The following is a 25,603-nucleotide window of genomic DNA, read 5'->3' on the forward strand; positions in this document are numbered from 1 at the left end:
CTAGCAACTGGAAGAGTTGGATTACAACATACAACTCTAAACTCTGAATTTAGCCCTTTCTTGCCACCTCAGTGTGTCCCTGTGTCAGCCTACTTTCTCGGCCATGATGGGAAGCAATTGGTTTTCCATGGAATTCTTCATCTTTCTCTCTAATGGCAGAGAATTGTGACAGCAATCATCCCAAACAATAGATAATGAATGCCCCCTGAGTTCCCGACTTTATGCTCCACAGGGCTGGCCTCAACAGAAGGCGGGGAAACTATATTATTTTTCAATTTCATTTCCGAAGACACAGATGCATAAATGCACAGAACCCCAGAGATTGAAAAACATGGTAAGCCAAGACTGGATGGGCTTTAGAAAATGTTCTCCCAAATCAAGATCAGAGTAAGTTAGTTGAAAAGATTATTTTTGATTGCCCATCTGGGATGAGAACACCCTTCTCACATCTATTCAGCAAGCATGTCCTAGGGTAGGTGTTGTGATACCTCAGGGACTGACTGTCACATCCTGGGTATCCAACCTCCATGACCACAGAGCAGTGGAAGAGATGAATGTGGGAAATAATTGCACAGATAATCAATGAATCACAATTGGAATCAATATTATAAAGGGAATGTACACAATTTCAAGAGAACAGAAAAGAGGACAGTGTCTTATTTATAATCACTCGATCTCAGCAAAGAACAGGTGAAATACATTCAATAATAAATGGGAGAAGAATGAATGAATGAATAAGCATGAAAAAATACCTAGACCTGTGTATCTCAGTGTTTTTCCACAAGGCCTGTTGGCCACTCCTCCCCACAGGCAGAGATCAGTACTGGACCCCTTTCCTCCTTCTAAGGGGCAGTCATATTCCAGCGAACTGGGGTGCCTTCTTTCCCACAAGCTTATTATTAATCAAATAAAAATAGAAGAGGTTTGTAAATCAGGTTACATAAACATTTCGAGCACAGTCATTTTGCTCTTGGGAGAGATAGCTAACCACACTCCCGTAGCAAACCCACTTTGATCCCAACATCCAACTTACCACCTCCTAGCACTCTCCATCCAAGAATAACATTAATAATAATCAGCCTATTAGCCAGGGTGCTTGGTTTGAAGCTGAAAAATTTGAGAAACGATCTTATAAATTATTTTCCAAGGATATAATCTTTAAGCATTAACAGGCACAACTGACACTGAATTCTGGGAATTGAGCATAATTACATGGAAATTGACACGACACAAATGCCAAGAATTCTGTTAACCTTTAATATCTTTTAAAAACTCTCCCCTCATAATTATCTCTTTCCTTTGTCTCAAATGTTACTGATGAATATTTAGAGGTAGAAGCAAACAAAAAAGTGGTGGATTGTGGAATACTGATCTTTGTTTGGAATCCTGGAATTTTCCAGGTGATCCATCAAGAGGTGATAAATAGAATGCTTGGAATTTGTCTATTTTCGGAAGTTATTTCTACCTTTGTATTTGCTCTACTCAAGTTCTCTACTTATAATTCCTTATGCTGAGTAGAATCTCCTTTGCACTAGTAATTACACTAAAAGTGTAGGTCTAAGGCATTGGACGTCTAATGCAATTCCTGACCTGTTCTGTGTCTTTACAAAAGTCATTGCACCTTTCCAGTGCTTCAGATACCCTTTCTGTACAGTGAGTGTGATGACATTTAACTCCAACTGCAACAATATTTGCACAGTGCTGTAAACTTTACCAAGGGCATTTCCAACCTTTTACTCACTGGTGGATCAGCGCCTCTTAATTTTTTTCCTTCTTCACAGACCCCAATGCTGCCACCAATGCTCTCTTGCCTTTTTTCTTTCTCTCTCTCTACTATTTTAATTTAATCCTCACTTATCTCTCTGCCTCTGCCTGAATCAGTGCTTCTTCACAGGGGCAGGGCAGACTCCTTGGAGGGTGGGAGTGGAATGCTGAGTGGATATTGGTTGTCACCAAAATTGGAGGAGTACTGCTGCCATTTAGTGTACAGAGGCCAGGGAGGTTAGAGACTCAGCATGGCTATTCGGTCACGGACGCCAAATGCCTGCCAGACGTTTAGGTGAGGGAAACATATTTCTTTAAAAAAATCTAAGTCTAAAATATACTCCATTTGACATATAAGCACAGATATTCTTGCCAGGTTTTAGTGTTCACTAATTCTCCAGGAAAGTGACTATCTTGCAAGTCAAAGATTGTGTTTGATTTGTTCAGATCTTTACCAAGCAGTGTTCAATAGTTTGAAAAATCACACACTCGATGGGAATGTTTCTCATCATGTTGAGTCATCAATTAATTCTACATCCTCGTGTGAGTCTGTACTGCAGCTTAGCTGTCACATTCATGGTGATTCTGTATATAGACACATCCATACTTCATTATATCCTATGGTGTAGTTGTATCCAAACATTTATTTTACATTTATATTATTATCAATCATTTTCTATTTATTTCTCCTTCAGATTCAGTCAGGCTTTATATAGTTCATTTTTTTGAAGTATGTGTATAGGCATTATATGTTATCTATGAACTTATTTTCTGCACAATAATGAGGGTAATATAAAATACTTTAAATGATTTTTATGTTAGAAAAAGTTAATAATAGCAGATCAACAGCATTTCACACACAGAAGCCAGCTTCATCTTTTTCATGCAGGGATCTGATAATGTCCTTCATCTATTTAGGAAGTTTCAGGGGCTCCCCCTGCCTATGACATAAAGACCCAACTCTTAATATCGAAAATCAAGAAGTATCCCAAGTTAAGTAGCGTTAGTCTTTGTTGTGGCCCCATCTCTGCACTCACCTAACATTCTAGGACCCAATCAAGTTAAATTACTCATTCTTCTTGGAAAGTTGCTCTGCATATCACAAACTATGTATATGCTCAGACTTTTGCTCTGCCAATGTGCCCTCCTTCCATCCACAGCCTTCTAAATCTTATTCAGGCTTCAAGAACCAGTTCAGATTCCATTTCCTCCATGAAACACTAGTTTAACCAATGCTTCCCATGCCTCTCTTTTCTATTGGTTGAAATCAGTTATTTTAAAGGAAATGTATATATATTTCACAATATAGAACTCTGTAAATGTGTGTATGTGTATCTGCATTGTAACTGACTGTAGATTTGTCTGATCTCACCAGTTAGGTTGTAAGCTCTCTGAAGGCAGGTGCCATTTCTGGTTCATTTTTGTAACTGCCCAAAGCTGAGCAAAGTATATGACCCTGAGGGTCAGTTAAGAAATATTCTTTGAAATGAAATGATCTCTCAGTGATTCAGAAAGATAGTCTGGGTACTACTATCTTTATTTCATGCATGAAAAAGCTGAGTTGTATGTAAATGGGTCCTGACAGGTTGTATGCAGAGTGTCAGATGAGGCACGCTAAAGGAGTGAAATGTATGGTTACTTCCAGTCCATGCAGGGTCCAGGTCTGCACCTGGGAAAGATCTAGAGAGGTTAACCTACATTTTTGGTACCAGAAAATAAAAATCTTCATTTCCAGATCAGCTTTCCAATAAACGGGTTTGGATTTATGGGACTCCATATATCAGTGATGATGGCAAATCTTCTACCTCTTAAAACCTAATCACTGAATAGAGCTGCGAGTTTTCTCTTTTTAAGATATATTCTCAGCAGAATACCGCCAGAAATAAGACTTGAGCTTCCCAGAAGCTTCTCCAGGCTTGCCCGGTGTTCAAGGGTCGAGCTTCAGCTGCACCCCTTGGCACAGCGCCAGCCTTGACGGACCCATCCATCACAGCGAAGCCCACCTCTCTCGCACACTGCTGGAGTTGGAAATGGAAGTGGCCTTTTAACAGAACATTGTCTTAGGATTGTGCGAAGCAAGGCTGACAGAGAAAGGAAGATTCATTCCTGACACCAATCATACTAATATCTGTCACCAAAATGACATTTTCCCTTTAATGATGAAAAATGCATCAGGAAAGAGGGAGGAGGATGAACAACCTTCCCGTGCTGCTCTGGTCTGATAGGGAGGGATCTCTGCTGCTGCTGGTTTGCAATCTGGAGGAGGTGAGGGGATGGACAGCCAGTTGGTCACTGAACAAACACAACCGGGGCTCTGTTTGGAAGCGAAGGGTGCAAGCAGATGGAAGGCTGTGGGTTAGGCAGTGTCACGGCGCATCTGACCGATTTCTCATTAGGCCCTCTGCCTGGCGTTTCAGTAGAACTGCCTCCATGTCTGTCAGGCCCCAAGCAGAAGCTCAGTACAGGCTTTCAGAGCTTCAATACACATGGTTTACCACATCCAGTTTTGCAGAGCTAGTAAATCTCTCCACATCTTTACTCTCTTATTTTCTTATATGGACGGGTCACAGTGCGGACTCCATATGCATATCCAGGGTGAATCTGTTGGTGGGGATGACCCACATGTGGGAGAAAGTGGCTTTAACCCAAAACTTTATAGACCCAGCCTGAACACACAGAGAGGAGAGGACAGCCAAGCAGCTGGTTTGTGTCTCTAATTAGGCGAGCACGTGGCTGGCGGTTGAAGAGAAGCGGCACAATTGCCCCCAGTGCTCACAGAGTATTTTCTGACAACATCAGATCTTTATCTAGAAGTCCGTTGTTCACAGAGGTATTCTGTTCTGACTTCTTTATAAAATGCCTTTCTCTCCCCTTCCTTCTTTCCTACTGCCAAAGCCTGCCTCCCACAACAGAAGCTAAAAATGCCAGATATTCACCTTTCTGTCTCTCTTGTAGCTACGCAGGTCACTTTACAGAGTAGAAGGACTATATGCTTCTCCCTCGTCAAAAAAAACACATGCCCTCCTCTGGGTCCACTTCGTTATTATCTTAGATCATGGTTGGGTGATGGTGTGAGAGATGGAGAAAGGTCGCCACCCTCCTTCCACTGATGACATGCAGATCTCATGTGGGGAGCATGATGGAGACCAAGTCTGAGGTCCTGGGTTTTGGAGGCCATTGCTGAGCGTGGGGACACCCCACCTCCAGGCTTCCTTGATGCCCTTACTTTTTAAGCATCTACTGTAAGGGGCTTGATTACTTGTAACCAAAAACATCCCAAGTATTGCATTTCCATTTCCTTGGGGGAAAGATATTTTAACGCTCTGAGGATGGTACTTTGAGATTCCTTCACTCGGCCCTATGCTGGTACTGCTGTGTCCACATGTCTTCTGCCTTCTGCGCCAGCTTTCCCTTATTTCCTCACTCTCATAGACATTGGCAGACCCAGCCTGTTAATACACCAAGAATAATACTCCTAGAAACATTAGGGTACTTCTAAAGTTTTATGCTTTCACAATTCTTTGCAACGTTAATTAACACAACACCCCCTCATTAGCTAACCTGCCAACAAAGCAACTCCAAATCATTTTCTTCTTTACGAAGGAGGAAACTGAGTCATTTATATCCCTGTATTTGCATGAGTGGGCTTCTGGCTCCTCCTCTGCCCCTCCTACATTTTCACTTTCAAATATATTTCAGGGCAGCAATGCTGCAATTTCAAAGGGCCTTCACCTGAACAATTGAGCACCCAAGTAATTGATAAACTAGTGCACATTTTAAAGTTCTAGCCCTAATAACAATCCCTACAGATAATCCAGACCACAATGTCCACATACTTTGCTTGGGTTGAATATGCTGTTCTCCTATGAAGTTCTTGATTTTTCTTCCTCCTTCTGTCCTTCCAGACAAGGTAGAATCCCCCAACAAGAGCTCAAAGGTCCCAAGTGACTTGTTGGCTCCACAAGTAACACTCAGGCTCTGCCCTAGGGGAGAGAAAGGCTATGCCAAGGCTGTTCCCAGGCAAGAACAGCAGGTAACAGAAGAGCTTTCTGTCTGGAAACGCAACTGTTGAGGTGGCCCGCTGTGGGCCTCCTGCATTGAGATGTCCTGCTTCACTGTGGCTTCTTCTCAGGAGGAGCGCTGGCTCCTTGGGAGTGCTGGGCTGGCCTCAGCAAGGTCAAAGCTCTGGCTACCCCTCTTGCCCAGTTCACAGTGTCACCTGCCTCTTGACAGGGGAACATGCTGAGCTTGGATGCAGTAGAGTCCTTAAATTCCCTCCACCCTCAAGACTGTTCACAAGAGGGCAGCACGTGGCTGTCCCGCACAATGCCAGACACAGGCAAATGCTCATTAGAGGCATGGGGAGCATCCCACATCCAGTGGAACATACACAGAGAAAGACGAAGCATTGCATGCCCTACTTAAGTTAGAAATCAGCCAGGGCTTCCTGACAACAAAAGAAAGTACACACAGCTGAGAGGAGTTATGCAATATGTCTACACAATTGTAATTCACATGCATTACTTTGTTTATGACGTGGTTGATAAACTTGTGAGAATGAGAAAGATTATCTCTCTTTGCACAGTTACAATGACCATAATTGATATGAAAATGTTAGATTTGCAGAATAAATTATACTTATGTAATGGTAATTCTCACCCAGCTACCCTGTCTAGTAGAACCATGTCCCCATTTGACAGATGAGTGAACCAAGCTTTAAGTGGGAAGAAGGAGAAGGAGGAGGAAGGGGAGGAAGAGGAAGAGGAGGAAGAGGATGAAGAGGGGAGGAAGAAGGAGAGGAGGAGCTGACATAGTTCCCATAGCGAAATGTGGAAGGCCTTGGTTTCAAATTTAGTCTTCTAACTCCAAATCAGTTTATTTATTTATTTTATTATTATTATTTTTTGAGACGGAGTTTCACTCTTGTTGCCCAGGCTGGAGTGCAATGGCACGATCTCGGCTCACCGCAACCTCCGCCTCCTGGGTTCAGGCAATTCTCCTGCCTCAGCCTCCTGAGTAGCTGGGATTACAGGCACGCGCCACCATGCCCAGCTGATTTTTTGTATTTTTAGTAGAGATGGCGTTTCACCATGTTGACCAGGATGGTCTCGAGCTCTTGACCTCATGATCCACCCGCCTCGGCCTCCCAAAGTGCTGGGACTACAGGCGTGAGCCACCGCGCCCGGCCTAAATCAGTTTATTTTACTGGGCTGTATCTTAATAAATACAGGAAGCTACCCTCCCTCCTTGAGAAATACTCCCTAGGCTGTGGCTCATTTGAGACAGTGAATAGTATTTAGATAGGATAATCTCGATACTTTCTAAAGGGCAAAAGGAAAACTATGATTCAGGAGCAGATGAATGAGAACCAGAACCATTGTCAAGAAGTAGGCCCAGTGAAAAAATGTGACATATAGAAGAGTAAGAAAGAAAGTCCACAATGTCTGAGCAGTGTAACAGGCCTGCCGTTTACCTCGCTCCTGAATATCGGAAAGAGAGTCCACAATGTCTGAGCGGTGTAACAGGCCTGCCGTTTACCTCGCTCCTGAATATCGGAAAGGGCGGCGTTCGTCGTCCACAGAACAACACATGAGAATTATAGACACTGCCAGGCTCAAGACGCAGTGACACAGCTCCCACCACAGAGAGCCCTGAGGGGTGCTTTCCAGTGGCGGTTGGTGGAGTGGGCAGGGTCCTCGGGGAACCAGAGGCCTGCTGTCCCTCTGGAGAGCTGCCTGTTCAAGATGCCATGGCTAGATTCCTTGATCTCTTGGCAACACGTGGTCCCGTGAAACGCTCTTCTTCTTTTTGAAAAGGGCCCTTTCTTTGGGAGTCAAATTACCACCCCATTTAGATTCCCTGTCCTCCTGGACAGCATCTTCCCAAGTGCTTCCCCCAACTTGTAGTCCACCGTGTCTGACACCCCATCTCTATCTCTATCAATCAACACTATTCACCACCTCAAGACACACTTCAACCGACCCTTCCTTCCATGGAGCCCTGTCTTTTGGTCACCCCAGTGAGTAGGGATCTCTCTCTTCTGAATGCCTGGAATGTTTTATATCTCCTACAGCATGCTGAACACATTGCCTTCTGTTATAGTTGGGTGTCAACATATGGTATCTTCCTTACAAGAGATTAGCTTGCTTCTAAGACCTTTGTCTTTTTACTAGATCAATTTACTTGATAGACGAAAAGACTCATAGAAGTCATCTCAATCAACGTACCTGTGTTGTACATGAGGGAATGAGCCCTAGAGAGCTGACACAGTTTAGACAGATTCACACGGCTAGGCTAGAGGAGAGCTGGAATTCACTTCCACCCTGAAATCAGGAAAGCGCTTGGCCAGAATGAAGACAGAAAAGGTTGAATGAATCAATGATTCCGACAAATCCCTGAGACCTGCCATCCCACTGTCAAAAGTGGTTCAGCCAGAGACACAGACTCATCCCAGAGATAACCATCCCACGTAGCATGCATTCAGGTGGCACCATCAGCAGCACACGGTAAGCCACACACAGTATCCGTTCCCATCTAAAGGGCTTTTCACGAGAAGCTCATTCCGAGCTTCTTGATAAGCAACTGGGTAGTGGTGTTATTTTTAATCAACCGTCCAGGGACGAAAGTTCTTCGGAGAATTCTGCTTTTATACATAAAAAAAAACAACAACAGAAAATCAACCTAGCACTAATAAAAGATGGTTGAAAATTGCTAATACCAACCAATTGTGAAACTTTGTCTGACAAAAAAGGAGAATGCTTATGGGTTTCCTTGTCTCCTTTACTGTAAACAACGCAGAGGGCTCAGCTCCCACTACTGTCTCCCCCTGCACTCAGCAGGCGGCTCTTGGTTATTACAGGAGGCTGCCTTACCATTAGCACAGCAATGCCAATTAATTGCAGTCATGAGCAGACTTCACATTTAAGGAAACTCACAGCCTGAGCCCTAGCAGCATTTGGAGATTCAGAATGTGTTGAAAAGGCTCTGTTTCCAGGAGGTATGGTTTGTGTCTCTACAAAGATGGGAAGGCTCAGAGAGTCAGGGCTGTCATGGATGTGTGTGTGTGTATGCGTGTGTGTGTGTGAGAGAGAGAGAGAGAGAATATGTGTGCTGCGCATGTGTGTGTGCTATCTTAAAGTAGCCAGGTACCTTCCTCTGGAGCAGAGAATTGGGTCAGGGAGGAGGGCACTGCTGGATAGATGAGCTTTGGGTATGCTGAGAAGGAGGAGTCTCAGTGAACAAGAGAAATGAGACTTTGAATACAAGGGATTTGGGAAAGGAGCTAAATGCATGCCTAAGTAGGAAGTTTCTGAAGGTGGAGGGAGAGGGTTCCTGCAGAGACATCCATCTTTTTGGAAACAATTTATCATGCAAAAGAGGTGCGCCACAGTGCTCTGTGCCTCCTGGTTTCCTTCCTTTCCTCCCCCCACCTTCATGAAAACCTCGGATGTGCCTCTCTTTGCGCCTCCCACTCTGTTGTTCTTATTCTCTCCTTTCTCTCCATTTGTAAGTGCTAGGCAGTGGGGACAAAGTCGCTGCTCCTTACTAGGCAACCAGGCTCCGCTGAGTCTGTTGTTTAGAACCTTGTCGAAGTCCTGAAACAAACCCCAAAAGGAACATTGCTTTCCCTTGAGGAGCCCACACACTGGGCCGTCAAAGCCACATGCGATATGACAAAGTGGGTAATTATGTTTTGCTTAGCACACATCCAAGGAACAAATGGATGGAGAGTGGTGTGCTGTGCACCCGGGCATGCTGGGTGAGTCCAGCCTGGCTGGGGGTGTGGGCTGGGTGTGGCCTCAGAGCCAAGGCTGGCCCTCTGGTCCCTTACCTTAAAAGGAGGGAGGCTGTGAGACCTATTTCAATGTGGGAGCTGAAGTGGAATCTGCCTGGCCTGTGTCTTATGTTCCTTTGTTTGGTTTGCATGGAAACCTGTGTTTATGGGGAAACTCCAAGCCTGCTTGCTACAGACAGATGTTTCTGATCTCTGTCCCTCATCACGTTAAGAATGTTCCTTTTGGAGATGAACCATCATTTTATTCTCTCTTCCACTGGTGCAGGAGATGGAAATAAATTACCAATGCTTCCTAAAATCCAGACGCTCCCTTTGGAAGCGGGTGACTCCAGGCAGCCTTTGACAAGGGACTCATTTAGCACTCGGTACTGCTGCAGCTCAATGAAAAGAGAGCCTGCATTGAAGGCACAAATTATGTCCACAGTCCTTGTCACTGGTAAAAAAGAGGAATAAAGCTAGATTCTATGTCACCGATGCCAAGACCAGGCTTTTCTTTAAACCCCGAAGGTCTGCAGCCCATCTCCCCTTCCCTCTACTTCCCCCACAGGCTGGAAAACCTTGTCACTTTGAAATTTAATTATATAAAATCCTGCTCCCTTTACCCCCTGTGGATGAGCAATTGTTCTGCTATTTCTATAAAATGCCACAGGAAATATGAAAATAGGAGGCAGGATTTGGAGCAAGACTGTTCCTGAATGCCTGTGGTTAGTAGCGTCAGAGATGGCTGTGAAGATTTTGCGTCTGTGACAAGGAAGTGGAAGGAGGAAGGAGAAAGAGCAGGCAGTCAGGTACCACAAGAGACCTGTCTTGGGATGCTGCAATGTGACCTTTGACCTGAAAAACCGAACCTGGGGCTGAAGGGAAAGGAGAGCAGCCCTCACCTGTGCCAAGCTCACTTCCTAAGGCAGGAGATCTGGGCTGGCAGATGGGTCAAAATGAGTCATGCGCTGGAGGGGAATGAACGACACATTTCTCTGCAGTGTGAGATGGCCTCTCCAAAATAGGCTGGGTGGTAACCGTGGTCTCATTCATTTTTCTTTTTTTCTTTTTGAGACTGAGTCTCGCTCCGTCGCCCAGGCTGCAGTGCAGTGGTGTGATCTTGGCTTCCTGCGACCTCCACCTCCTGGGTTCAAGTGATTCTCCTGCCTCAGCCTCCTGAGTAGCTGAGACGACAGGCATCCACCACCATATATACTAATTTTTATATTTTTAGTAGAGACGGGGTTTCACCATTTTGTTCAGGCTAGTCTCGAACTCCTGACCTCAGGTGATCCACCCACCTCAGCCTCGTAAAATATTCTTTAACCAAATATTTTACTGGGAAGCAGTTTTGAGTAGCAACGGAACGTATAGGCACTGGAGCCAGAAGCCGAGATTTCAAACATGGCTCCTTCACTTGCTAAAGGGGTCAATGTGGCAAGTTATACTCTTCTTGCCTTGGTTTCCTCATCTGTAAACTGGAGATGACAATAATAATACCTCGTTCATATAAAATTCCTGGAACAGCGCTCTCACAATCATCCAATAAGCCACTGCAGTGTAGCAAATACTGAACTAGATACAAGGGTGACGGTGCAGTAGAAGACCCTGTGCTTGCATTCTGGTGGCTCATAACGTAATAGAAAAGACAGATGTGTATCCACATCACCTACAGCGTGATGGGAGCAGAGAGAGTGGCAGCTAACAAGTCTGAAATTTTGAAGATGAGTCCATCTAAGGATCAAAGGATTTGGGAACACTTAGCAGAAGAGATGGGTTTATAGGTTTTTTAGAATTGGTAGGATGTTACCAGCTGGAGAAGGAGATCGGGTAATTTCTAGCATACAACAGAAAGAACAAAGAAGCTGAGGTTTAAGGGATCATGGCCTGTTTGGTAAGAAACAGTGAGAAGTGGCTCGCGCCTGAAGAAAGGCAGGAGAAAAGCCAGAAGGAAGCCCGCAAGGCTGACGAGACAGTCTGGGTTTCATTTTGCTGGAAATAAGGATTCACTGGATTTATTGTTTTGTTTTTGTTCCCAGGTACTCAGTCTTTTCATTTTCTTCAGCTTTATTGAGATATAATTGACAAATAAAATTGTATATATTCAAGGTGTACAACGTGATGTTTTGATGTAAGTATGCATTGTGAAGTGATTGCCACAATTAAGCTAATTAACATATCCATCATATCACATAGTTACCTCTTTTTGGTGTGTGTGATAAAAATACTTACATCTACTCTTTTAGAACATTTCAAGTGTACAAAACATTGTTATCAACTGCAGTCATCATGCTGTACGTTGGCTTTCCAGAATGTATTCATCAGGGGCTTTCGAGTTAGACTGATGGGGGTTTGAGGGGCTGTTTGACCTTAGACAAGCTGTGAAATGAAAATGATGGTGCCCACTGAAGGAATTATTATGAGGATTAACTGAGACAGTGCACAGAACAGTGCCTAACACACAACAGGTGAGAGGCAGGGATCTCACCTGAATCCCTGGGAAACAGAAGGAGACACAGCAAACAGCAATCCCTGCTGAGTTAGCAAGGGTGCAGGCACCAAACGGACAGAGTTTATTCTATAGACACAAGGCTTGCCTCGGACCTAGTGAGACCTACAACAAAAAGCGTGTTTGTTGTGTAATGCAATGAGGCTCCTTCCCCTCTGTGAGCTAATGACATTTGTGGGGAGGTGACAGGTGGGTATGAAAATGGAATTGGATGTGGGGGGCAGGCTGTGGCTCTGTTCCTTGCTCTTGCAGTTTCTGCTGCTCAGCCCCTGAGGGAGATTTGAGGTCGACTGGAGGATCCCCTACTACCTGTCTGTGTCTCTGGCTGAACCACTTTTGACAGTGAGACGGCAGGTCTCGGGGCTTAGTCAGAATCATTCATTCATTCCACCTTTGCCTTCCTCATTCTGGGCACTCTGTAAATGAGAGGTCTTAGTATCATCCTAGTGGAGCAGTTAAAGGCCAGCGAGCCCTTCCTCAGGGATGCATGAAGACACAGAGTCCCTTCCTCCCTGCTGAAAAGTACAGCAACATCTGTTAGCAAAGTTTGGCTCTGTCGTCTTGCCAGGGTAATGGTCAGAGCTTTGTAGGAAAACTCCCTCCAGCTCCCTGGGCTCTTTTGTCCCTTTCACCTTTGAGATGCAGGGATCTCGCCTGATTCCCTAGTGTAACCCTGTACCTGGGAAACACGAGACGCAAGCATACAGCAATCCCTGCTGAGTTAGCCAGGGAGCAGACACCAAGTGGACGTAGTTTACTCTATAAACACAAGGGACATCCTCAGACCCAGTTAGAAAGTCTCTTTTTAGAGGTAGAAGGCGAATATGAGCAAAAGTGACTCAACCCAGGACTCAAGAGTGATCTGCTGCCCCAGCAAAACCACCGCACCCCAGGTAGGGAACAGGGAAGAGCTCTTTTAGTAAGGCCTGAGCCAAGGCAGAGTCTCCTCTGTAGCCTCCCTGGGCAGAGATGTTCATCAAGGAGCATAGAGCTGCAGGAATTAGAGACAGCCAGGAGGTCCGTGGCCATTCCTGCCCATGTGGGAATTCTCTTTCCATTGCCAGCAAAAGTGCGAGGGCTTGGTTTTATCAAATAGAAGCTGGTGGTTTTCATGGTGTGAACCATTACAGATACGTGGCAGGGATGGAAGCATTTAACCAGGACAGAGTGAACTGGGCAGGATTGAACCAAACTCAGGCACTGGCTTCACTGAGCCTTGCTTGTGCCTGGCTTGCCCTCAGGGAGCAGCAAAGTTGAAACTGTACTGGTTGGCAGGGCAGAGAGGATTCCCTGGTGGGGAAGAGAGGATTCTCTTGAAGGAATGGCAGGGAATCAGGTACTTAATCTTCAAGGGAGTAATCCACTTTCTTTCTCCCTGGATGGGAAAGAACAAACCCAATGGTCTTCCAGCGCCAAAGTCAGAGTGACGTGCCCCACTTTCTCATACCTTGTTTTATCATCAACTCCACTGTTCTGGTCTTCAGTTGCACCATGTACAGCCTTCCTAAGCAGAGAGCCCGTTCGCACTTGCACTGGAGATAAGGAACCTGGGCCCCAGGGAGCACTGTCCCATCAGGGAGCCTCTTGTATTGAATGTATCTAGTTATTCCATAATTTAACTGCAGCCTGAGTACAAAAAGCTCTTTTGTTGTGGTGGCTGATAATGCAATGAGACTCCTTCCCCTCTGCGAGCTAATGACGTTTGTGTGGAGATGACAGGTGGGTATGAAAATGGAATTGGATGGGGTGGGGGCAGGTTCTGGCTCCGTTCCTTGTTCTTGCCGTTTCTGCTGCTCAGCCCCTGAGGAAGAGCGTGGGATGCTATCTATTAGTCTGTACATCAGGATTTTCATCTAATTTCATAATGAAGACGTTGCTCCATCAGATACAGACGACATGTCAGCAGAAATGCAAAAGGCCATTTTTATGTGTCAGCCAGTTCTCTGCAGGGCCCCCACCCACCCGGAATCGTGCAGCAAGTGCAGGCTGGAGGGAAGGGCTCCACCATGCTAAATTGGTTCTCACAGATATGGTGGGTCTTTCATCCCTTTATCACCTTTTCGTCTCCAGCTGGAAGCCCTGTGAGGGCAGGAGTCTTCACCTTTTTGCTGTTGTACACCCAGTGCCTGGAACTCAGTAGGTGCTCAGCTTGGATGAATAAATAAAGCCTATCCTCTCTGCTTCCCGGGGGAGGTGTGGTGTCCAGGCTTCACAGACCTGCAGACCTACTCACTCCTCAGTGAGACCTCTGTCGACTCTGCTCCACTTCTGAGGCTCTTCTTTTCGTTAAGATGAGGGATTACAATGCTTGACCCCAACCGTGAGTCCCAGCATCCGCTGTCGCCCAGTTGTAAGGCTGGGCTCTTTCTCTGCAAATTTCTGTGCTTCATCTTCCTCTTCTGCGTAATAAAACCGCTAACAGCCCCTGCTTCATGGTTTACTGTGAAGGTTGAATGCATTTAAAGGGCTAAGAGTGGCCCTGACACACAGTAAGCACTCAAGTATGATTAACCATTGTGTTCTAAAAAAGAGCCTTTGTCTTCATTCCCCGTATGGAAGTGTTTGGTCCCAGGATCCCACAGGTCCATAGTTCCTGCAAGATTCATCAATCACCAGCTCAAGACAGGATGGCAAGCCCCTTTCCACACGGCCCCCTTTCCATGACTTCCCATCACTGTGCGTTCTTTCTGGAGGACCCTGGTGTTTTCCTTGAGCCCCAGTGTTTCCCTGTGCTAGACCCAAGGATTGTTTATTTGTGAAATGTCATAATGTTCACAAGTGATATTTCCTCTAGATGCTCAAAGCTACATGGCCACTGCGGTGTGGGAGTTCAGAGCCCTGGTCCCAGAGCCACAAACCTCAGCTCTGCCCTTTTCTAGCTACAAGACCCTGGGAATATTAAAACCCTCTAACTTTTTAGTGTTTTTATCCACAACATGGGGACTCTAGTAGTATCTAGTCTGTAGCGTTGCCATGAAGATTAAATGACTTTATCCCTATGAAGGGCTTAGAATAGCTCCTGCCACATCTTAAGGATTCAGTAAATATAAAATATTATTATTTGTAGCTACTGTATGGCCACATCCTCCCCCAGTACACACAAACATGCAGCCCTTTAATGAAAGAAAGGTTGAGACCCACTCCCATTCAATGCCATCGGGCTGTGAATAGCAGGGCAGCCCATGTACAAAGATATAATGCTGCCCTTTCTACTTTTTGGGAGTGGTAGGGGAATGAGGTTTACCTTGAAAATCAATTACAGCATAGCACCTTTGAAGGAATAGGGAAACAGGCTTGGTTTTGGTACTGGTTTGTCATCTTCTCTCTGCCACCTTTTGCTTCAATATTTCAGACACCGAGTTCCTAAACTCAACCAAGGAGAGTGTGCACTGTATGGGGGTCATACCAACTGAGTCTGAGTCTTGATTCTGCCACAAATTCCTTGTGTCACAAAGAGAAAATCACTCCACTCTAGACTTCAGTTTCTTGATTTGAAAAATGATGGTGCTGTATCTGGTGCTGTTTTTCTTTTTTTCTTTCCCTCTCTGTCAATTTAGAGGCTCTGTGAATGTGATCGTAACTCAAAGGTCTCTGAGAATGTCTCTGTGATCTGGGTGGGCTCTGACTCTGGATACCTTGAGAGGGAAGATGTGATTTACTGGCACACAAGTGACCATTATTTCTGTTTGGATTTTTGTGGCATCACGATGGAGAAGCCCACCAGTTCTGTCTCCAGCTTTGGGAAGGAGACTGGAGATACCGTGACCTTTGAATATGAAATATTCGTGTTTTGACTTTTCCTTTTTAATTATTTGAGATGCACTGTAATTGGCATGAAAAGGTTATGTCCTGATGTATAAGTCTTGACAAGTAGCAAGCAGCCCAAAAGAAAATCTCTGATGTTCTCATTTCTGGGGACGTTTTGGGCCTTGTTCTGGGTGTGAAGCTATGGGGCACAAAAGTCCTTTCTGCAGGTGCTGCCATCCTTTCCATCCTCCGTGGAAATACGCACTCAGGCCATGCCATCAACTTTACGTCATGGGGAGTGTGACTGCTGGTGCTTTTTGTACAGCCTTTTCTTCCTACTCACCCCAGTCATTCATTATTTTCCTGAACTTTTTTGACCTATTCCCTGTTTTCTCAGGGAAAAAAAAAAAAAAAACAAAACAGTGAAGCAGAAACTTCTACCTTTTACCAGTTGCTGGTTGGAGCAAGCCTAAATGTTTAAATGTGGTATTCAAGATCTCGTGAATAAAGCTAAGACTTGCCTGCCTCAGAAGCCATCACAAGTTAGCAAAGAATATTTGTTCCCTCTCTTTTTCTATCCAACAGATACATCACTCTTCACTGGAATTGTGAATTGACATTTCCCTCAATTTCTCCCATCATGGAAGCCTGAGTCCAAACCCCACTCTCTTCATGAGATACTCTAAACATAGAGCAAGTATTCAGCACCAGTGTGGTGAATTAATTTTTTTCTATTATATTGTGATGGTTAATTTTGTATGTGCACTTGTCTGCACCACAGCATCCAGATATTGGATTAAATATTATTCTAGATCTCATGTGTAGGTATTTTTTTAATGTAGTTAGCATTTGAACCCTTGAACTGTGAATAAAACAGATTACTCTCCATAATATAGGTGAGCCTCATCCAATCAGTTGAAGATTCTAATAGAAAACGAATGCTCTCCCCTGAAGATGAGGGAATCTGCCAGCCAAAGGCCCCTGGACCTGAGCTGGGACATCAGCTCTTTCCTGTTGGCCCACCTTGTAGATTTTGAACTTGCCAGTCTCTATGATGCCATTAACCAGTTCTTCAAATCTCGCTTTCTCATAGACAGACAGAAACACACACACATACACACACACACACACACACTCTCTCTCTCTCTCTCTCTCTCTCTCTCTATTGATTACTGACTCTGATTGTCTAGATAATTCTGACTAATATACATACATATTCTGCTGTTGTCCTTTCCCTATAGACAAGACAGTCTCTTGGGCACTTTGTTGGAATGTATCCTTCCTCTGTGAAGCTCTTCCTGGATTTTGCCCTATTTTCTAAATCCCAGTTAATTTACATTACACAAAGAGAAGAAAGCTGTGTGACATTGTTCTCTGCTGGTGATGGAGATGGGCACAGCACACCCTTTGGTCAGCTCCACAACCTTCTGTCCTGCAAGTGCTGTGCCTATAATTGGAATAGCAATTTGCATCCAAGCCCCGTCTCTTCAAGCATGCAGGTGGCTTCTCACCTTCACCTGTCCTATTCCGCCATTACTCCCAAGAGTTTAAGAGTAGGTAGACAAGGTACTCAGTAACTGGAAAGAAACAAATTGTAGGCTGAAAATATGACGACCCTATAGCCTTTTTGGTACTCCCTAAATGGGGATATCTTTCTCTCTTTTAAATGGACGTACTGCGTTTTTCAACTTTTCTTCATGGAGGAGTAAAATGCTGCCTCACACTCTTCCTGTCAGTGTACTTTATGCACTGTGTTTTGTATGCTGGTGTCCACAACCATATTGGCTGCTCCTTTGTGTCAAAGCTGTGGTGTGTGTGTGTGTGTGTGTGTGTGTGTGTAACTGAGAGCTCACAATCACCTTTTAGGTGGGTTTTATTATCCCCAATCTGCAATTCAGTAGAACCAAGTCAATGACACCAGATCATTAAAAAGCGACGGATCCGGGATTGGAACTCGGTGTTTCTGACTTCAAATCCATGTACCTTTCACTACCACAGGGCTTCCTCAAACCGTTGAGAGGACGGCGGTAAGAAAATGTTCCATTTGCCTATGTCCTTATTGTCTTATTTTCTCATAGTAAGTGTTCAATGCATGTGAATGAGGGCAAAGGAATGGAAGACAAATCACAGACAGTGGAGCCCCAGACTTGGTTGGACAGCTGAGTGAAGGCCTCCTTAGGCAATGGGCCATCAAACCAGGGTGGAAACTATGGGCGTGTGTATAGGAAAGCAGACCACAGAGGAATACACTGGTTCCTCTCCATAAGAAGGTTCTGGCAAGTCCCATGAAGGTACACATTGAGAAAGTAGACAATAATTTAAGCACTAATGGTCACCACTGGAATGTTCTTTCGGTGGGTCCTAATATCCTTTAAGCACCTGATACACTCAGTTCCCTACCCACCACATGTAGTTCAGGAGCCCTACATCTTTGCATATGGGATTAGCACCTATCAGAGTTTAGAATTAGTTATCATGACTTCAGCTAACCCTAGCTTTGGGGGAAAAAAAAAAGTGAGATTTGGAATTTATCCGCCCAGATTCCACAAAGGATTGAACAGGAGGAATTTGTTTCCTGAACAGCCAGACTATAAATTAAATGCCGGAGGCAAAGGAGAGTGTAGGTATATCATCCTAAGAATATAGATAACAACCAGAAAGCTGTGGGTTAGCCCTGTGACCCTTGAATCGAGCAGGAATTCTTCCCGATGCCTTCATCATGCTTCTGTCCCTGGTGCCTGGCACTGACTCCCAAGTCCAGAGCCCTGGGCAGGAAACTCTCTGTGTGAGGAGCTTTTCTGCTAATCCCCAGCTTAAACTTCCTCTTCCTTTGCTCCAAGCTAGTGCTCCTTGTCCTAGCACCTGCTGAGCAAATGAATAATTCCCTTCCCTCATTTGCATTGTTACCTTGAAGGTATTTATAGCCTGTGATCATCTGCCCCTTGAGTCCTCTGCTTTTCTAGCCTATTATTCAGCATTAGACCTAGATCTGTTTGCTGCGGAACTGAGCCTGCCTGAAAGTTCTGCTGGAGCCGGCACCACCAGCAAAGGCTACAGCCTTCTTAAGGCTTCAGCAGAGGTTCAAAAAAAGGAGAAAAAAAGTCACTCTCAAAACTGGTCTTCTTGGTTCTATTTATTAAGCGTTTTACGACTTACCTCCTGGGTTGGAAGAGATTTAGAGACTTGCCCAGATGGCTGTGTGCACATGTGTGTCTGTGCATGTGGGAGAGGGTAGGCAGGCGGAATAGGAGGAAGGAAGTTGATGTGTCGATGTCTCCAGCCTCTTACTCCTGTCCACTATGGCTCCATACACTAATCTATTGTAATCCTTGAAGGTGGCAAAAGCGAAAAAGCAAACCAAAAGCAAACCAAGATAACAATTGCAAACACTACGCAGACGAACACAAAAACTCTAACACCCCACCTCTTATAACAGATAATTCTTTCAACTTTTCAAGATTCTAAGGCCACAGACCATTGAAACATAAAGACGACTACATATGGAATCTAGAAAAAGGAAAGGAATTTGGGACAACCATTTAAGACTGCAAGAGAAGGCCACAGCTTGAGCCAAGGATCTTTTTGGAAGTTTGTCCACAAGACCTCAAGGAGCTAGATTCTGATCTTCCTGTGATTCTAAGGTGACAAAAAATAAATATTTTTCAGATAAATATTTTTTTCAAAAAAATAAAATATTTTGAAGTTGATGCTGGTCGTGCTCTTCCTAAGATATGATAATGCTACAAAGCTGGCGAATAAGACTATTTTCCATTCCACCTTTCTGAACCCCTCTATTCTGCTTCATATTCTTGAATTCACCTAATAAGTTTACTTCAGTTTAAAAGCAAGAGTGTTGAAGATACGTGTTTGGGAGTAGGGCTGTCATCTAATGATGACCCCAAATTTAAATGATTTTATGTTTTTTTACAGAAAAAGTTATCCATACAGTGGAAAAACCTGGCAGTCACTAAGTTGACCCAGGAATCAGGTTTAACATCTCCAGATGTGGGACGGGTGGTTGCTGCGCTTCCTGATGTGAAGGCCCCCAAGAAAGCACAGCATCGCTTCTGTGATGTTCCCACCCAGATGAATGCCTGGGATGGACAGGAATAAAAGGTGGAAATACACGGGTTCAAAGTCATCCTACAGTATGGGAAGTCTGAATACACATGAAGTTTTCTGAGAAGCAGGAGAAGACCAAGTCTTCTCTGGATTGAAGGAGACTGTAGGTTATGACCACTGAATTCAGTGTGCGTTCCTGGGAAAAATTCTGGGCCAAAAAGGAAGAAGAGCCATTGTAAAGATGGATGACAAAAGATGAGTGAGTTCTGTGGACTGGAGGTGATATTGACATTAGTGTCAATTTCCTGATTGGCAGGGTATACAGTATAGTGGTGAGGAAATGAGAGCTGTTACTCAGGAGAGGTGAACACTGAAGTATTTAGGGGTGATGTGGACTCCTCCTGGGCAAAGATCTCCCCCTCTCTCTTTATTTTAAGAGAGAGCCGTTGTTAAAAAGTTAATAGTCATGAGCGAAGCATCAGCCAGCACTGAGAAAGACCAGCTTATATGAGTGAGACATCCTATTTTTTTCTATCTAGAGAATAAAAATGACAATGGTTATGACAGAGAGGTAGTGCAAGATTTAATGAAATAATAACTCTAAAGTGCTGTGTAAACATAAGACTTTTTTTTTTTTTTTTTGAGATGGAGTCTCAGTCTGTCACCCAGGCTGGAGTGCAGTGGCTTAATCTCGCGTTACTGCAACCTCTGCCTCTGGGGTTCCAGCAATTCTTCTGCCTCAGCCTCCTGAGTGGCTGGGATTACAGGCGCCTGCCACCACACCTGGCAAATTTTTGTATTTTTAGTAGATAGAGATGGTGTTTTTGTCATGTTGGCCAGGCTGGTCTCAAATTCCAGACCTCAGGAGTTCCACCTACCTCAGCCGCTCAAAGTGCTGGGATTACAGGCATGAGCCACCACACCAGGCCAAGGCCTAATTTTTATTAAATAAAAGATCAAGAGCTTAACAGGGTAAGTCCATCCTACCAAGCAAAATGATCAAGCATGCTGGCTTCACTTTGAATCCCACTTCTGTTTCTTCCCTCCCCAGCCTCCTTCCTGTCCACATCTCTAGCCATATCTCCCTTCTCACAGAGTGTCTCTATTACATAATCTCCAAACTCACAGAACTCACAGAGAACGTGTTTTCCTTTCGAAAACAGCAGAATGGTAGCAAAGAACACATGAAAAGACAATGCCTTCAAGGACCAAAGGAATTAACGTACAAAGATGGAATTTCAGACACAGAAGTCAGTGTGATGAAGCCCTGGCATGCCCCCACCGCAGGCATCCTGAGACCACCCTCCAGTGAGACGAGGCCAGCCCTGCCCTGCAAAGCTGAGATTCCCACACCACTTGGAGGGAGCTGAGCCCTCTCACAGCTCCTCTGAGCTCCTGACTCCAAAGGAGACTCTTGTGGTGTCCGATGTAGAGGGAGGAGTCCCTTAAAGTATAATTCCACAGCAGAGCAGTAGAAAGATGCAATGAAATATACATGAGTTATTAAATATTGTCATCAAGATGAGTAATAAATCAGACATTTTATGGTTTCTGATTATAAATTCCATTTATTCCATAAGCATTTAAAGAAAGAAAAATGGAGACCCAACAGAGATTTAAGCCTGCCTGAGATGGGTATATTTCATAATTGCTTTGTGACTGCTGCATCCTGGGTGGCATAGGGGTGGGGAGATACAAAAGGGCCCTCTCAGGTCCAGGAAGAATGAATTGCTGGGTTTCTGGGGCCCTGTGGATTCAGTCATTGTCAGGTGAGAACCTTCCTATGAGTTCTTTCAAAGTCAGGAATTCTGGCCAGGTTCCTGGTGGACACACTCTTGAAGACAGCCAACTCCTTCAAATCCCTAAGCCAAGCTAAACAAGTGGCAAGACAAGAAAGGTTAATGTGGTGAGACTGCATAGGTCGTGGCAGCAGGAGTGAACAACAGACCCTTAGCAGGGGGAGGCTTGATATGAACTGTCCCGAAGAATGGCTGCCGCAGATCGGGGAGCTAGGCACAATCCCAGCACAGCAAGTGTCCATTCAATCAAAAATATGCCTTGGGGATGGGCTTGGTGGCTCACGCCTGTAATCCCAGCAATCTGGGAGGCTGAGGCAGGCAGATCACTTGAGGCAGGGAGTTCAAGACCAGCCAGGAAAACATGGCAAAACCCCATCTCTACTAAAAATATAAAAATTACTTGGGCATGGTGGCACATACCTGCTATCTCAGCTGCTTGGGAGGCTGTGGCACAAGAATCGCTTGAACCTAGGAGGCAGAGGTTGCAGTGAGCCAAGATTGCACCACTGCACTCCAGCCGGGGTGACAGAGTGAGACTCTGTCTCGAAAAAGATAAAAAGCTACACTTTGTGTTCATAAAATTATGCTTTGTGCTCATATAACACTTTACAGTTTACACGTGTTATTTCATTAAATTTTGCACTACCCTTCTGGCATAGCCATTGTTATTTTTAGTCACAGACAGAAAAAAAAATGAGGATGTCTCATTTATATAACCTGGCCTCTCTTAGCTCCGGTTGCTGTAGAGAGCAGCATAAGTAATATCTCTTTAAGGGTGATTCTAGTGCACAAAGAGAAAACGTAACATTGTCTTCCAGCCTTCCTAGTAGCAGAATTTGACCTGCTTTTGGCTTTGGAATGCCTCATATGATATTCTTCTAGCAGATTTGTGTAATTATATTTTGCCTGGGCTAAGATTAAAATTAATTGGTCTTTTCATGATCACACATCAGGAGAGTACGTAATAGGGCCAGGCACCTGGGACCAGGCCAGGGATTAAAGATTGGTTGTGGATAATCCACTAGCCAGAGAGTCTGAATGTGGTGGGAGGTGAGTGGAGGAGGCACAGTGGACCTTCAGCAGCTCGTTTATTACTGGCGTCTTCATCACAAGCCTGATGTGACAGGACTTCTCTTGATGTGCCCACAGCTGCTGCCTCACTGCACGCACACAGGAGCATGTACACGGGCACCCGCACAGCTGGAGAAGCACACATGTGCCTCCTCTTGAAACATGCGCATGTTGATTGACTCTGCGGAGTGTTGACTTTTGGAGAAAGACCAGATAAATCACTTTGGAGAGGGAGAAAAGGAAAAAAATACATATGATAAAGAAAAAAATCTACTTTTCCGCCCCTTCAAATGCCACATGAAAATGTCACGGAAATCGCTTTGCTGGAAATAACAGAGAAGTTCAAAACAAAATTGTTGAGTGTCACTCCCGGGCTCGGCTGTTTCTTGCACTGGGCTCCTCTCCTCAGCCTGGGAACCTCCTCGCCGCCTCTGCCACCGCTTACCCTTCAGGATGCCACTGCAGCCTCCATGAACTGAAAAATAGTTCTTGGAAAGCCTTCCACTAAAGGGAATAATCGAGAATAAACAGAGGACAAAGACACGAGTGGAAAAGAGCTCTTTCCTTGCCAGCTGGCCATGTCCAGCTCCAAGACAGTGTCCATGAAGCCCACAGAAGCAAGGCTCATCATTTTCAATGTCATCATTACCAAAAGCCTTTATTACACTATTAATTGTGCAAGGCTGTGTACAGAAACTACTGAAAGATCCCTTTGCTTTCTTGTGACTTAAAATCCATGACATTTCACAATCCTACAAAAGGTTTCTCTGATTTCCTTGTGTATTGCTTTTTCTCTCCTTTCAACAACTTTCCATTCTTCAGCTGTTATAACAGCACAGCAATGCACAACAGCGCATGGCTGAAAGATACGAAAAAAGAATTTTTCTACATTATAGATTCATCCATTCATTCATTGATTCATTCAACATTCCAAAAATTCAGAGCCTACCATATTAAAGACCAGGTCCTCAGCCAGGCTGTCAAACAGAGCAGAAAACAAATCACCAATCCTGCCTTCAAGGAACTCACCAACTATTATAAGCAATGATGTTCAACCTCTTTTTCTTTTAAAGTGTAGAGAAACTTTGTCTACATAAAACCTTTCCAGGAAGCCTGATGTATAAAACCAATAAACCACGGTTTTTTGATTAAGTGAGGAAGGATGGATGGTGAGAGGAAAAGTTTTAAGGAGAAAATATTAATGCCATTCTATATGTGATGAAATAAGGCTCACGAGGGTTTAGTAGCTTTTCCAAGGCACAGTGACCAAGTGGAGAATCCAGGACGTGGCCCCAGTTCTGTCTGAGCTGAAGTCCCTGTTCTTGCCTTTGGCCAGCTGCTGCCCCATCAGACCCCGTAATACAAATAGTCACCAAGAAGGGGACCTCAGCCTTTGCCTTACTGAGTTTGTTTTTTCCATAGTTAGCTAATAGAAAAACTCTCTTCAATTACAAATCACAACTAAGTTTCTCATTTCTGCAGACCTATCCCAGGTACAGAAAATCCAACTGAAAAAGGTTAAGAACTGGTGTTATGACCCTTTTCCTCGACTGGAATAAGACCTTTGACAATAATGCAGCCCTGATTAATCTTTGGTAGGCTTGGATTATCCAAACCAAAATGGTCCTATTATTCCTTATATTTAGATGAACCAATTTAGAGTACAATTTAGGCAGATTTCGAAGGAATAGAGATAGATCTATGCAAAAGAAAATTTTCCATTAAACTAATTACTAGACCTTGGCTGAAAATGCGCAAGAAACAGTAAAATAGTAAAGATTTAACTACCACCCTCAAAATCAGGGTCTGTAAGATCTGAATGTTACAAAAACTCTGGGTTTAAAATGTTTCACGTGATGTGCAACAGTATTTCTTTAGTGGTGAATATCTCACTGTTATTTTGTTGCTGCTGCTAGGTTTTCTGTTTTTGATTTTAGTAACAATTGAACAAAATTAGCCAGCTTGATGAACACAATTCCTCTTCAAAGAAATCACTTAAAACCAGGATGACAAGCATGAAGACAGGCAGCATGCCACATGCCATAGATTTATAGCTCTCATTCCACATCTTGCTGGACTGTCAGTCAAAATGACTCATCCCATTTGTGTGTAGGAGAGGTGACAGACCACATTTTCCCCAACTTACCTGTTTCCAGACCTTGAATTGTGGGAGCCCAGGAGAGACCTAAAAGGCCTTTATTTCTATTTTATTTTCACATTGAAGCAACCACCACCAAGGCTTGGGATTAATAATCTGCTGCTATACATATATATGCTTTAAGATCTGGGATACATGTGCAGAATGTGCAGGTTAGTTACAAAGGTATACATGTACCATGGTGGTTTGCTGCACCCATCAACCTGTCATCTAGGTTTTAAGAACCGCGTGCATTAGGTATTCTCCTAATCCTGTCCCTTCCCTTATCCCCCATCCCCCAACAGGCCCCAGTGTGTGATGTTCTCCTCCCTGTGTCCATATGTTCTCATTGTTCAACTCCCACTTATGAGTGAGAACATGCAGTATTTGGTTTTCTGTTCCTGTGTTAGTTTGCTGAGAATGATGGTTTCCAGCTTCATCCATGTCTCTGCAAAGGACATGAACTCATCCTTTTTTATCGCTGCATAGTATCCTGTTGTGTATATGTGGCACATTTTCTTCATCTAGTCTATCACTGATGGGCATTTGGATTGGTTCCAAGTCCTTGCTGTTGGAAATAGCACTGCAATAAACTTATGTGTCCATGTGTCTCAGGCCAGTTAGAATGGTGATCATTAAAAAGTCAGCAAACAACAGATGCTGGAGAGGATGTAGAGAAATAGAACAGTTTTACACTGTTGGTGGGAGTGTAAACTAGTTCAACCACTATGGAAGACAGT

At 44.3% G+C, this 25,603-nt stretch overlaps 1 protein-coding gene and 1 long non-coding RNA gene across 10 annotated transcripts in view; one reads left to right on the forward strand and one right to left on the reverse strand.

Annotated features, from left to right (window-relative positions):
- Positions 1–25,603, reverse strand: part of LOC116555929 (neurotrimin) — a 968,350-nt gene that overhangs the window by 456,616 nt on the left and 486,131 nt on the right. The gene's annotated exons all lie outside the window — the stretch shown is intronic.
- Positions 7,282–10,003, forward strand: LOC116555933. Its single transcript, XR_004270754.1, has 2 exons — positions 7,282–8,761; positions 9,825–10,003. It is a non-coding gene; the product is annotated as an uncharacterized LOC116555933 (long non-coding RNA).

The sequence above is a fragment of the Sapajus apella genome, unplaced genomic scaffold (genome assembly GCF_009761245.1).
Source record: "Sapajus apella isolate SASKATOON/1434 unplaced genomic scaffold, GSC_monkey_1.0 scaffold16, whole genome shotgun sequence".
Taxonomy (NCBI): domain Eukaryota; kingdom Metazoa; phylum Chordata; class Mammalia; order Primates; family Cebidae; genus Sapajus; species Sapajus apella.